The sequence below is a fragment of the Myxocyprinus asiaticus genome, chromosome 39 (genome assembly GCF_019703515.2).
Source record: "Myxocyprinus asiaticus isolate MX2 ecotype Aquarium Trade chromosome 39, UBuf_Myxa_2, whole genome shotgun sequence".
NCBI classification, from domain to species: domain Eukaryota; kingdom Metazoa; phylum Chordata; class Actinopteri; order Cypriniformes; family Catostomidae; genus Myxocyprinus; species Myxocyprinus asiaticus.
In genome coordinates, this window is record NC_059382.1 from 4,240,822 (window position 1) to 4,256,103 (window position 15,282).

Below are 15,282 nucleotides of genomic sequence, written 5' to 3' on the forward strand. Positions count from 1 at the left end.
AATATCGATACAGTAGATTTTCACAACACCTTTGTGAGAACTTTTTTACATCTACAGAAACCTTTTCAACTTCTCTCCATCTTCAAAAGTTAGCTTAGTCAGGCTAGCTTAGCCAAAAGACAAGGTTAGCATGCTAAACAACAACAGAAACATTCCCTAATAGAGTTTGAAGTAAAAAGATTCTTTGATCATCCTCCAAAATAGTTTTATCACTCTTAAAAGCATGAATACACCAACAAAAGTTAAAGTAGTTAGCAAACTGGCAAAGTCTGCGGATCTGAGCTATTGCTGCTGTGCAGGAAATGCAGATATATTTTAGAGCTAATTTACAGCAATCCTACATGATATAATAGAGACATGATAGCCAATCCAGCCAGTCTGAAGATTAATGTGTGGAGAAAGAGACTGAACTTAATCTAAAGTAGTGTGCAATTAGCAAAGACTTCAAGTTTGTCCGATTTTTTCCCAATTTTTTTGAGGTGCAATTTTTTGAGGTTCGTCTTGCACAACGCAAATTTGACAACATTAGAAAAGATAGGCAGAGGTGCAAAAACCATATATGCAATGTATACAACACATAGGGGTGCCATATTAAGGGGGGGGTGGGGGGGTGCCAATGTAGGTTTCGCATACATCCTCAAAAAAGGGTAGTTGTGCCCCTGCAGTTAGGCTAATGTCAACTATCTATAAGACTTAATAAAACACTATTGTATTTTGTTATATATATTTTTAATTAATCATAACATTTATATATGGGTCAATGACGTGACACTCATTTTTTATTTTTTTTTTGGTCTGCGTTTAATAAATTATTAAAAAACACATTACAAATGCAATTCACACGCTTGGCTACCACCCCTGGAGTCGCGAGTTCGAATCCAGGGTTTGCCGAGTGACTCCAGCCAGGTCTCCTAAGCAACCAAATTAGCCGGTTGCTAGGGAGGGTAGAGTCACATGGGGTAACCTCCTCATGGTCACGATTAGTGGTTCTCGCTCTCAATGGGGCGCATGGTAAGTTGTGCGTGGATCGCAGAGAGTAGCATGAGCCTCCACATGCTGTGAGTCTCCGCGGTGTCATGCGCAACGAGCCACGTGATAAGTCACCGAATCAATTTTTGTGTATAAAATGCTATAAATGTTTTTTAAACAATTTGTAAAAACATCATGAACTCAAAGATTGCATGTCTACGAGCTTGACACGTGTCTTAAACCAGATTTTTATAACAAACTTGTTTGTCAATGACCCATATATTATCACAATTTTGTTTAATATTTTTGTGATGTGAAGATCTGTAATAAATAATGACAGTACTGTACGTGTCATACTTTGTTGACATACAGCCTTATATTGGTCGCAATGCAAAGCGTGAGCAGCAGTTTCCTTCTCTGGTTAACACAACTTCTGTTTACTAGCATCTATTTGGCAGCATGTGAAAATATGCACTCTGACTAATTTGTAATCACTGTTGAAACATATACATGTTCCTATGTAAAAACAAATGGTGTACTTCTATGCCACATTTTTTTTCAAGCATTATTTAAATCTTCAAAGTCTATTTGAAGTTATATCAAGTGTCCATTTAATTATATTATGCAAATGAACAATTGTACCATGTTGCACTCTCACAATGTTTTTTTATTTTATTTTACATTTTACATTTGATTTACTGCTCTCCCTGTTCTGAGCATGCATGGCTACCCAGATAGGAACCATATGGCAAACACCAACAGATTGCTTCAAATTGTCTATAAATCAATAAAAGTATTCATTTGACGGAGGTGGTCCTGACTAAAATGGATTTTACCTGGCAATGACAAAAAGCACACAGCTGACTCCGAGGCAGGCGAGGAGCACATACATCCAGATGTCTGGAGAGAGAGGGTTGAGAAAGGAGAACACGCCTGGGTTGGTGCCATTGGGTTTGTGGTAGAGAATCGAGATTCCCAGAGTCATGAACGGCTTTGAGAAATCAATTACTTTCTCTCTCACGTAAGTGATAGTGAGGGGCGCCACGGCCAAATCTGCCACCTATAACAGAGAAGACATTTGATTTATTAGTTTGTTAATAAATCAAACCAAAAAATGAAGTTGAGAACTCGCTTAAAACCTAAAGACCCCATTAAATGACTTGACAAGCAACTGAAACAGGATTTGAAACAAATCGAAAAGCTTGTCACCTTTTGTAAATAGTTAATATCCTTTAATATACTTCACTATCTTGAACCATGATTTGCTACTTGATATTACTCAGTGATTTTAGGTGGTATTAGGAGAGACAATCTCATTCTAGAGAGCATTTAATTGGACAAAAATCTGTTTTATTTTGATATTTTTGGTCTGTTTTCCTGGAAGAAATAGAGGTTTAGATACCTCAAAGCTAACAAGCATGGACTAAAAGCCACAAAAATCCAATTCCCTGCAGTAAAAACCTTATAAACCATCCTAAGTTGGTTTGTTGCTCTTAGCTGGTCTCCCAGCCTGGCAAGGTTGGTCGGTTGGCTGGTTTTAGATGGTGAAGCAGGGAGACCAGTTTAAACCAGCCAAGACAAGTAGGATTTTTATTTCATTGGGTTGTTAATTACTCAAATAAGCAGATTAAGCAAAAACATGAAGACATAACCAACAAAAATGATCATTTACTAACAAATGTCAAATAAAGTTTTGATTTACATGATCTATCAGCTCTCGGACCATGCCATTCCACTCTCCTTTGTCATTCTGAGCTCCGTATTTCCCATCAGACACCAGTTTGACCTCATAGGAAAAGCCCAAGATGTTGGACAACTCCTTCAGCAGGTCCAGACAGTATCCTTCAAACCGATCATTCCCATACAGCGGCTTATCCGACTTCTTGTACATCACATATGGGTTTTCCTGCAGGGACAAAAATGTTTGATTAATTCCAACCTGTGGATTATGTGGCAAGAATCAAACACTTGTTGATATTCAAGCTTTATTCATTGGCAGATTCCTACCAGGATTGTTGTAACAATTAGCGTCCGGTTGGCCATGGAGTCAGTCACATTGGTGTTTTTCTCTTTGTTGCTGTCAGTCAAGTTAAGGCCATTGTTTGAGTTCCACACTCCAATCTAAACACATAATGAATTAAAAGTAATAAATTCATTTTAAAAGTGAATGCTACATTTTCTAGAGAGTGCTTCTCAACTGGTGGGTCGTGACCTAAAAATGGATTGCAGGCCTGTTCTGATAGGGTTGCAAATAAAAACAATGCTGTATATGCAAATAATAAATGCATCTATGTAATTGTGAATGGATAAGATATCCAAATAAACTTTTAAAAGGAAGGAGAAAACGCTTTCCATATCTTTTGTTGTTGACGCCAATGATAATGAATAAAACTATGCAAAGTGAAATGAAAATTCAATGATATAATTTTTCCTGCCAAGATCATGAAAATTCACTTGACATTTAGAAACCAAACACACAAACTATAAAGACCGCAAATCACACTTCTGCAGTTGTTTATGCATTTACACACTTTTACATTTTCCAATTCTGCCTATGTCATGTTACTAATTTTGCAAATTGTTGGGCCTATGCAGTTCGTGGTAATTTTATTACATTTAAATGTTTGATGTTTCTTTTGAACGAGAAACAATTTTGGTACTGTGTTGATGTCCAATTTAAAATCTGGGTCATGAACCAAAACCAGTTGAGAAACACTGTTTGAGCTGACTCAAATGTGTGGACAGTATTCACAAGTATGTGATTCACAATTATAATTTTAAAGAATATTCTGGGCTCAATTCAAGTTAAGATCAACCGACAGCATTTGTGGCATAATGTTGATTACCATATAAATTTATTAAAACTTGCCCAAAAAATCTGGGTTAGAGTGAGACACTTAAAATGGAAGTGAATGGGGCCAATCCATAAATCTTTAAATACTCACTGTTTCAAAAGTATAGCCACAAGACGTAAATAATATGTGTTAACATGATTTTAGTGTGGTAAAATTGCTCAATAATCTTTTCTGTGTAAAGTTATAGCCAATTTTATATAACTTTGTTGCCATGACAAGGTAACGCCGTTGTGACGAGGAGGGCGTGGCCGGGCCGTGAGGGTGCATGCCTGGTGTGGAGTTGCCCCAATCAGCGGGAGAGAGAGACGAGGAGCTGGGGATGCCAGAGAGAGAGAGAGAGAGAGAGAGAGAGAGAGAGAGAGAGAGAGAGAGATGCCTGTCTGTGTGTGTCTTTATGTTTATACGTAGCTGGCTGAAAAGCAGCGTGTGTTTTTATGTGGTGTTGAAAAGCACCCCATTTTGTTATACACTGAAAAGTGTTTATTAAATGTCTTATGTGGATTGTTCACCCAGCTCCCGCTTCCTCTTTCCACATTAAGAACGAACCTTGTTACAGCCGTAAATCCTGTAATCCCGCAAAAATGACGATTTAGACAACTTTACAGCTCAAATAATACACAAGTTTTAACAAAATTATTGTAAGTGCTTTTATAAAATTATGAGCTTCACATTTCTGCATTTAAACCCTCCAAAAATTGGAGCCATTCACTTCCATTGTAAGTGACTTTTTGCTTTTTTAAAGAAAAGGAGGGACGAGTCGAAATAATTTTTTGTGGTAATCAACATTATGACACAACTTCTGTTGATTGAGCTGAACTTGTATCGAACCCAGAACATTCCTTTACATCTAACAAGGCTAAATAAAACAACAATAGAAGGAATAAGGGAAAAACATGGGAACAAGTACATACAATTGTAGGCTGTAATTTCGCTTTGTATTCTCTGACAAATATTTTTTGCATTGCATGTAAACACAACTCTGGCAACTCTAAAACTACAGTGGAGATGCCTCTCCAAGTGTACATATTCCTCTGAGATGATCTTTCGGTCAAACTGTTTCTGTATTGCAATATTTTCATTTGCTGCGCTACATCACCGATGTCTGATAACTGTTGTCAAAGGGAGCTTTTTAAAACATACATTAAAATCCAAATCAAGCACTTTGTGTGCTATTAGCATGCTCATAAACAGATGTTTTAACAAATGGGCTCTCTGCATTGATGACTGTATGACAGAGTGATGTGTTATTTATCTCTAAATTCATCCAGATCTCTGGAAATCTGCTTAATGTTGCTTTTGGTTGAACCGAGCTGCCCACTGAGAGATTGGCAATGTTTAAAAACAATATGTGATAGAAAATAACACTGAACATCTAATACAATTTGCATGAAATGTTCAGTTTTGCTGGGCAGATGAGTAAAATCAACAAAAATTCATTAATACCTAGAAAAGGGGTTTGAGCAGGTTGTGGGGTACTAATAAAAGGCACTAAAATATATGGTATTACGATGTTTTTTTAGACATGGTATCATTGCAATGCCATAGTATTCTTTGAAGCAACTTGTAGTAAAGTGTAAATACCACGGTAGATGATGAGGTAATCATTCAGTACCAAGGCATATGCCAAAGTATCATGGTATTACCATCTGATACCATCATTGCGCCATGGTACTGCAACAATACTGTTTTGTAAGGGGGAAAAGGAGTTAAACGTCATGACATTCCATACAAACCTTCTTCCACACTTTGTTAAAACGACCACCCTCCATAAACGGCTTGTGAAAAGAAAAGAAAAGCCAGGATTTCACATACAGTACAGTATATGACAGATGTTAAGATACAGCAAGACAAATTATTTTAATAAGGCCTATTATCTAGCAGCATTCACCTACTGTTGGATCTATACAACACAGATCATGCAGATCATGTGTTTCTGTGTTTACCTTTTCCATTCCATCCTCTTTCAGACTGATGATGTCCAGATCGAAGTCTTTTCTCAGACCGTCTGTCTTGTTTATGATTATCTGTCCAGTCAGTCCATTCCACTGAGCCTAAACGAGGATAGAGGACAGAATCTGTTTGTTTTTTTAACCTAAAATTTCATATCATATATGAGGATGTCAAAATGAAGTCATACAAGATAAAGCTCCAATTGTTCATTTGCTATTATTATAATATTTTTTTTATAGCACCTTTTAGCTATTTATCACAAAGTGCTTCACAAACCATAAAATCAAAACGCACTCAGTAAAACACTAGGTTAAAACAAAAATTCACAAAGTAGTAAAAGTAAGCCTATACTAATGAGTTTTTAGACAAGACTGAAAAACAGACACAGATTCAGATTCAGCAGATCTAATATCCCAGGACAGGCTGTTCCATAATAGTGGGGCCTTCACAACAAACGCTCTATCACCTTTAGTTTTGCATCTGGATCTTGGAACAGCCACTTTAGTATATCTGCTATACAAGCTTGAAGAACATTTAAATAAGTCAGATCTTTGGGGTTCAATGACAAATACAACTGAAGGTCATCTGCATAGCAATGAAAATGTATTATGTATTTTCGAATCACAGAACCAAGTGGTAACATATACTGTATAAAGAAAACAAAATTGGCCCCAACAGGGATCCCTGCGGAACACCACAATTTATTGTTGAAAAGGAGGACATCTCATCTCCAACAGACACTACATACTGTATTTTCAACCTAAAGCCACCCCAGATATTCCCACCCATCTCTTCAGTGTATCCCAGGGTGGACTGGCCATAGGTAGAACCGGAAATTTTCACGGTGGGCCGGCCACGAAACGGAGCTGAACGGGCCGCGATAAGCTGAAACGGGCCACAAAACGGCACAGCGATATGCAGAAGTGGACAGGAAAATACATGCACCTACCAACCCCAACCCCAAACAATTTTGTCTTGTTTTTATAAATTGATCTCTGCAAATGTAAATATCCCTTTTCTTAATCTTTATATATTTATATTATGTTTTGTTATTATTGTAAATAAAGGACAGGACTAAAATGTTAGCCCTGTTACCATGGTTTTTCTGAAGGCATACATATTACATAACACATCACAACATATTTTCATTTAAATTGAGATGGCACAATGCAATTTATTAACACTTTGGCTAATTGAATATTAAAAATCAACACTGCTCTAAAAATCTATGTTTTTAAATGAACAAAGGACCCTAAAGTGTTAAAAAAAGTTAATATGCTAAAATGCAAATTTGCACATATTGAAAAATTTTAGCTGCACAAACAAAGATTTCAAACACATTTGTTAAATTATTAGATACATATATATATATATATATATATATATATATATATATATATATATATATATATATATACCTATATATATATATATATAGGTTTAAAAGCTTCTCTTGACAGATAAATCAAATCATTCAATAAAACACTGAGTGGTTTAAATGTTCTAAGTAGGAATGTCATTAAATATAGATACATCGATTACTGACTGACACGTTATTTTCTCAAAATGTTTTTGAGGCATTGATATTTTAACATTAGCCAACATTTAAATTAGAAACCTAATTTTTGAACTTTCCAATTCACAGTGAGTTGGCATTCCATTTACTGTAGTCTGGTGTAATAGCTTTGGGTGATATAACATTTACTGTCACCTCTGTTACCCCTCCATTTGTGCAGCCAATGTTTTGCATGGTGTTTCATTGTGGGTAATGTAATGATATGGTGGACAAACAAATTGGAGAGTTTGGGGGAAAGGACAAAAGAAGCTAAGTTTGGAGTCATTTCGGATTCTAGGTTGATGACGCTGGCCAATACCTCCATTGGCGAATGGCAGGGATGTGCTGCGAAAGGCAGTAAACAGGCACATCCTACAGTACAACTGCTGAAGATTTTGAACACTAGCAAAAAATTATCAATTGTTTCACCACAGGCCAAGAAGCTAACAAATTGTGAAGCTAAGTTTATAGTCAGAGATATGCAGCCGCTTAATGTGACGGACAGTCCATTTTTCCTAAACATGTTGGAGGAAATGCAAGCAGAGTTTAAGTTACCCTGCCACTCACACTTTACTAACGTTGAGTCGAGAAATATGAGGAGACTGTCACGCTTGAGAATGAAGATGAACACAGAGGCTGCAGGTTAACCTAAATGCAGTGTTTTAATGATGAAAATAGACTATTATAAACTTAGAGATTCCACAGATAAATAAAGAGATTAGCACCATTAGCAATAATAATACACAGCACTTAGCATGGAGAAACACACGTAGATAGATCAATGCTGCTTTAGACGAGACTAGACCCTGACTGAAGGAAAGTGGTGAGTATAAATAGAGTCCTTGATTGGTGTGTGACAGGTGATGCCAGTGATGGGATTAGTGTTGATGAATGAAAGCAGGTGATAGTGGAGGACTGGGAGTCCAATGTGGGGCGTGACAGAGACAAAGACTATTGTGCAATGAGTAGCCCTATTTATATCAGAAAAAAATGCTATAGATAGATAATCATCAGGAGAATTTTCTGATTATCGATGTGTGAAAAAGCCATCAATCCCAAGCCTAGTTTTTAGTAATATATTGAGCTAGTCTGCTAAACATACTGTATATTTTCAAGTTAAATATTTTTCTCTTCTTGGTACAATCGCTCAAAAACACCCCCATTTAAAAATAGCCTCTGAACAAAGATACCAGACATACCCAAAGCCATAGATCACAAAGAGTTACGTAACAGTATGAACAGAAGTGCCCAGAGCAATAGATCAGCTCTGTTCTACAAGGACGCATCAGTAAATGGACTTTCTTTTTTTTCACCCAATTTGGAATGCCCAATTCCCAATGCACTTTTAAGTCCTCATGGTCGCGTAGTGATTTGCCTAAATCCGGGTGGCGGAGGGCGAATCCCAGCTGCCTCCGCGTCTGAGACCGCCAACCCGTGCATCTTATCATGTGGCTTGTTGAGCGCGTTGCCACGGAGACATAGTGCGTGTGGAGGCTTCACGCCATCCACCGCAGCATCCATGCTCAACTTCCCACGCGCCCCACCGAGAACGAACCACATTATAGCGACCACAAGGAGGTTACCCCATGTGACTCTACCCTCCCTAGCAACCGGGCCAATTTGGTTACTTAGGAGACCTGGCTGGAGTCACACAGCACGCTCTGTGATTCAAACTAGCAAACTCCAGGGGTGGTAGCCAGTGTCTTTTACCACTGAGCTACCCAGGCCCCCAAAAAAGTAAAAGGACTTTCTAATCAACCTCATGAGGAGTGGAAATGTGAGTTTAGCTTGAGTTGTGGCCAAAAGCCAAATGGAATGGCCAATCTGTCCAACAAATCATTCAGTGATTATTTTACCCAGCATTCAGACCATAACATGTGACATTATGGGGCTGCAGTGGTCATACAGTCAACAGACATTCGCCCAAAGCCTCATGTAAATGCAGTGTTGTACAATTCCAATGGATTATTTCTTTAATTTTGCAACTTTTTAAGAATTAAAACGGGGTGGGTGGCATTCCTTCATAATCTTCTGGGTCTTAAACACAGCTTCATATACTCACACAGTGGTCACATGCCATCTGTCAAGATTTTTTCTATTCATTACTCTCTAGTGTAAATCTCACTTGATCCATCCGGTTTATCATCACATACTGTACATCACGCTCTGTACATTGCATTTACATTGAGCTGCATTTAACACATGCATGGCAAGTTCAAACACACAAAACCCAGCAGAGCTTAGTGTGGATTGCATTGGGAACCCAACTGTCACAGCAGTTGTCATTAAAAACATCACATCATCATCATGATCATCAGGACTGGACAACACACAGATGGAGATGGAACTGTTCAGTGTCAATCTATAAATGTACTTGTAAAGAATTTCAAAGATGCATTAACTACAGGATTGTCTCTTGTGCAAAATTACTTTAAATTCGGTGACAATGACAGTAGAGTTGCAATTTGTAATTTGCACTGCTAGATTTAACAAGGAGAAATTACCGTTAAAACTTTAGCACAACTAATTTGATTACTCACAAACACAGCAAGGAATATGATGAGTTTGTTAAAGCTAAATTAGAGGATAAGTTTAATCATTCAGAATTCAGTTAATGCGAGTTAAAAACTGTTTTGTTTTTTTAAAATCAGAAATCTTACCAATTTAATGCGAGTCTGACAAGAGGCTATTCAGAACTGAGTTAATGTGAGTTAATAATCTGCTTTTTGTTTATTACTGAGACCAGTTACTCTGAAACATGGAAGACATAGATATACAGTAGAGAATGAAGTTATTATTTAACTTTCTATCGACGTTATATAATTAATTATGAGCAGGGTTGGGAGGGTTACTTTTGAAATGTATTCCACTACAGATTACGGAATACATGCTGTAAAATTTAATTTGTAACGTATTCCGTTAGATTACTCAAGGTCAGTAACGTATGCTAAATACTTTGGATTACTTCTTCAGCACTGGTAGATTTTTTCACTTGTTTTAACTATAAAAACTCTGCCAGTACAGTAAGACAAAATACACATGTTAAAATACATTCTCTGAAAAAACTAAATATCTTATGCAGTGTTGTTACTAAAACAAGATTAATCAAATTTCTCTTGTTTTAAGGATTTTTAGATATTTTTACAGGAAAACAATACAAAAATGATTATCAAGAATATGATTTTTGCCCTAATATCAAAGGTCTTACTAGAAAAAAAATATATGATCCAATGTGAATTTTCTTGATAAAAAAATATGATTGTGCCTGGTAACATGTGCATGTAAAATGGCTAGAAATAGCATTTTAACTTAGCATAAAGCTGACAATTTACACAAGGTTTATTTCTATTTCTTCTGCTCCAAACTTACTTCAAACTTACTTCTCTGTCTGCTCGTATGAATGTAACACATCATAAGAAAGTGTTTCACCGCTGTTCAAATGCACTTTGGATCGCATCATTTATATGTATAAATGTTTTCCATCTGAAAGGTCTAAATATTAAATGAAACAAATGACAATAAAATGCAAAGTAATCTCTTCAGTAATTAAAAAATACTTTTTGAATGTAACTGTATTCTAATTAACAATGATTTAAATTGTAACTGTAGTGGAATACAGTTACTTATATTTTGTGTTTTAAATAAATTAATAATAATAGATTTAATCAAATTAATAGATTTAAAGGAGTAGGTTGTACTTATTGGTGTAAAAAAAAATCTCCAATAAGACCATTTTGATTGAAGAAGAAAACGAGCAAGGCACTCAATCTCCAATGCATAAAATGTAGTTTCATTGGGCAACAAACATTAAAAAGCCAACATGTCAGGGCATGAGAAAAAACATACCAGTATCCTATTTAAGTGATACTCAATTGGCAGCAGCCAATTGGCTTCAATCATTAATCAATCATTCAGTTAATCACAAAATGGAGTATTTCTACATCCACATAACGTACAGACAAAATACCACCATTTTGATCTTTTCCAATGCTATCATCAATTCACTAAACATCCACCAATAAAGACGAATTATCATCCAGAGTAATCTGAGATAAATCTGAGATAAATGTGTTCTGGCTTCATTTTCAGGCATTCGGTGCATAGCCAGTGTAGTTGTCAGCTTCAGTAATTCAACTAGAGCCATTAAAGACTCTTCCAACAGACCTCCATCCTTTAATCTACAATGCCAACTGCTGACTCAACAATACCTCTTCCAAAACAAGAAGCTCAGACAGGAACATTTAGATGAAAAGAGAAACTTTCCTTGAGTAAATTCTCAGCTCTTAATAAGTGGTTCAAAACACACTGGGTGCAAGACAACTTCAAGAAAAGTAAGTAATGTTGCATTTTGACTTTTTAACTGAGTATAATTATGTTGCAGTTGTGCTTTAACACAGGTGCGTTTAAACAGATGTATTTGTAGGCTACCTCTTTGAACATGCTGATGAATCGTGAGCCGAAGCGCCAGGGTTTGTGTCGGTGACACTGGAGTGAGCTCACGGTGATCTGAGACGCCCGCTGAGACGCCGTGGCAAACATATAAACTGCATCATACATTAATGCTGCTTCAGTCTGCAACATGGACAGGGAGACAATCCATCACACATGTAACCTGAACTTAATCAGTCTATTCAAATAATTAAACAATTCACTTGTCACTGGACACAATAAGACAACGTGGGATACAGTAGAGTAGATACAAAGATTAGAGCCAATGCTATAAAATCATCTAAACTTATACTAATAAAAAAGTACCATTTTAATAAAACATATTTGAACACACATTCAAGTGGTAATACCTTTTGGACTTGTACTATTTTAAAACAAAGTTTTTGTGGACTTGGTATCTTGGTTATAAAATGTTTTTGTACATAGTACCATGGTAATACCATGATTTTTAGACATTTACTATAATAATACGATGTTTTTTGGACATGGTACCATGGTAATACCATGTTTTTTGTACATTTACTACAGTAATGCCATGTTTTTTGGGGGCATTTACTATAGTATTTCCGTGTTTTTTGGACATGTACAATGGTAATACCATGTTTTTTGGATATTTACTACTGTAATACCATGTTTTTTGAACATGTAAAATGATATTACCATGTTTTTGGACATTTACTATAGTAATGCCATGTTTTGTTTTGTTTTTTGTACATGTACAATAGTAATACCATGTTTGTTGGACATGTACAATGGTAATACCATATTTTTGGACATTTACTATAGTAAGAGCATGCTTTTTGGACATGTACAATGGTAATACCATGTTTTTTGTACATTTACTACAGTAATGCCATGTTTTTTGTGGGGCATTTACTATAGTATTTAACATTTTTTACCATGTTTTTTGGACATCTAAAATGATATTACCATGTTTTTGGACATTTACTATAGTAATGCCATGTTTGTTGGACATGTACAATGGTAATACCATATTTTTGGACATTTACTATAGTAATATCATGTTTTTTGGACATGTACAATGGTAATTTCATGTTTTTTGGACATGGTACCATGGTAATACCATGTTTTTTGGACATTTACTACAGTAATGCCATGTTTTTTGGGGGGCATTTACTATAGTATTTCCATGTTTTTTGGACATTCAGTATAGTAATACCATGTTTTTTGGGGCATTTACTATATTAATACCATGTTATTTGGACATGTACAATGGTATTACCACGTTTCTGGACATTCAATATAGTAATAGCATGTTTTTTAGAATGTACAATGGTAATACCATGTTTTTTGGATGTAAAATTGTAGTACCATGTTTTTGGACATTCAATATAGTAATACCATGTTTTTTTTTGGACATGTACAATGGTAATACCATGCTTTATGGACATTTACTATAGTAATAGCATGTTTTTTGGACATGTACAATGGTAATAGCATGTTTTTTTGGACATGTACAAAAGTAATACCATGCTTTTTTGACATTTACTATAGTAATAGGATGTTTTTTGGACATGTACAATGGTAATACCATGTTTTTTTTGGACATGTACAAAAGTAATACCATGCTTTTTGGCCATTTACTATAGTAATAGGATGTTTTTTGGACATGTACAATGGTATTACCATGTTTTTTGGACATTCAATATGGTAATACCACGTATCTACACACACAAGTACCATGATATTACCTGATTTGTGAGGGGTGAAAATACCATGATATATGAATATGGGAATCATTCAGCATCATGGTATTACCATCTGATACAGTCAATGTGCCATGGTGCGTCCACAGTATGTTTTTGTATAAAAATGTTTTAATATTTTAGAAAAAAAATCTATTCTGTGTAAATTTTTTTAGATAAACAGAGAATCCACAGACTGTCATCATGCGGTCCAGCAGGCCAGTTTCAGGTTTGGGTGGAGCCTGCAGTCGCTCCATAGACCATTTCTCCACCACTGACGCCACCTGAGGGTTATCGATGTTGAGCAGACGGAAGCCAGTCATGTTCACCCCACTGTATCTGTATGGCTCCAAGTCCAGCGCAAACAGGTCCTGCAATGTATCATACCGCAAAACGCTGAATCCACTTAAATACTCATTCATTAGAGATATAAACCCAAACAGCGCACACTGCGTATCCTGACATTGCCAGCATTTCAATATGAATTCTCTAAATGAAAGGTGATGTGTGTATTTTTATGTTAAAATACATTGGGAAAAATATCCACACACAAAAAGAACTAAATTATACTACACACAAAATAAAATACATCAGAAAAAAATACAAACTGAATAAAAGGCGGTCAGACATTTTAAACCAATAGCGAAACTGTAATTATTTTTGAAAGAATGTGATTGGCGGGATGCTCTATGTATTTGGTTGTTAATCTGGAGTTGACAAGGAGAATGTAATAGTAATAATGTTTCGTGACAGCCTCTTGTTTAACAATAGCTGAGTTTCTCTCGAAACGTTTAACATTTTTAAGCGCATTCCTAAAAATGCGACTAAGGAAAATATGAATCCTTGCGCATTTCCATCCAATATCTTGATCAATCCGTTGTGTTATCTTGAGGGAGCCGCCTTGTCATGATGGAGCAGCTGAATGACTTACTTTGGGGAAAGTTTTATTTGCAGGATTGGAGCAGTTGTACCTTGTTTTATTAAATGCTGCCAGGAGAATAGAATAAGTGTAATATCTGATATATGAGGGCCGAAATGGGCTGAAATGTCCACACGCCGCCAATCTCCGCATACCTGGGAGCGCTCAGAACTGTTCTGGCGGATTTTGAGGACCCATTTTGGGTTAAACATTTTCGAATGTCAAGGGCTTTGTTCAAAGAATTGTGTGCCCAGGTTGGACCTGCCGTTGGGCCAGTCACATCGAGCTATCGCACACTCATAACATGTGCACAAATGGTCAAATCACTTCATCGTTTTGCGAATAAACTGTTTCCATCACCTTAATGTATATTTTAACTAATGCAAAACTCTAGAAAATCCACCTCTGCCTAGCCCATTAAATTTAAGGCGAATTTTGTAAGGTAGGCACTGGTTTCTTACTTTAATCAGAAATGTAAGACTATTGCTTTGTTAGTAATGTAACCATTATTGTGATGACAGGACAATTGACAGATCTTACGCATACAAATTATTGTGCAAATTAACTGTCAGTTTAAGAGGTTTAAATGCAAGTTTATCATAAAATAATTTCAATTAAGAAAGCATAATGTAAACAAATAATTGCTGGGTTTCAAATACGAGTAAATTTATTTATTATTATTTTTTTTATTTATTTTTTTTTGGCTTCTGTGTACCATGGATCAGAATCCAGCAGGCACCCCTGAATCCAAAGACACCAAATATGTTGGAGAGTTACTTACAAGAGTAGTGAAGAAGAAGTGATAGTATTCTGTCATCATGCCCATTGACAACAGCTACAAAAAAGAGAGATTGTTAGGCTGACTAAAGGAACTGCCGT

At 36.1% G+C, this 15,282-nt stretch overlaps 1 pseudogene; it reads right to left on the minus strand.

Moving 5' to 3' along the window:
* Window positions 1–15,282, minus strand: part of LOC127429885 (glutamate receptor ionotropic, kainate 1-like) — a 48,541-nt pseudogene that overhangs the window by 8,697 nt on the left and 24,562 nt on the right.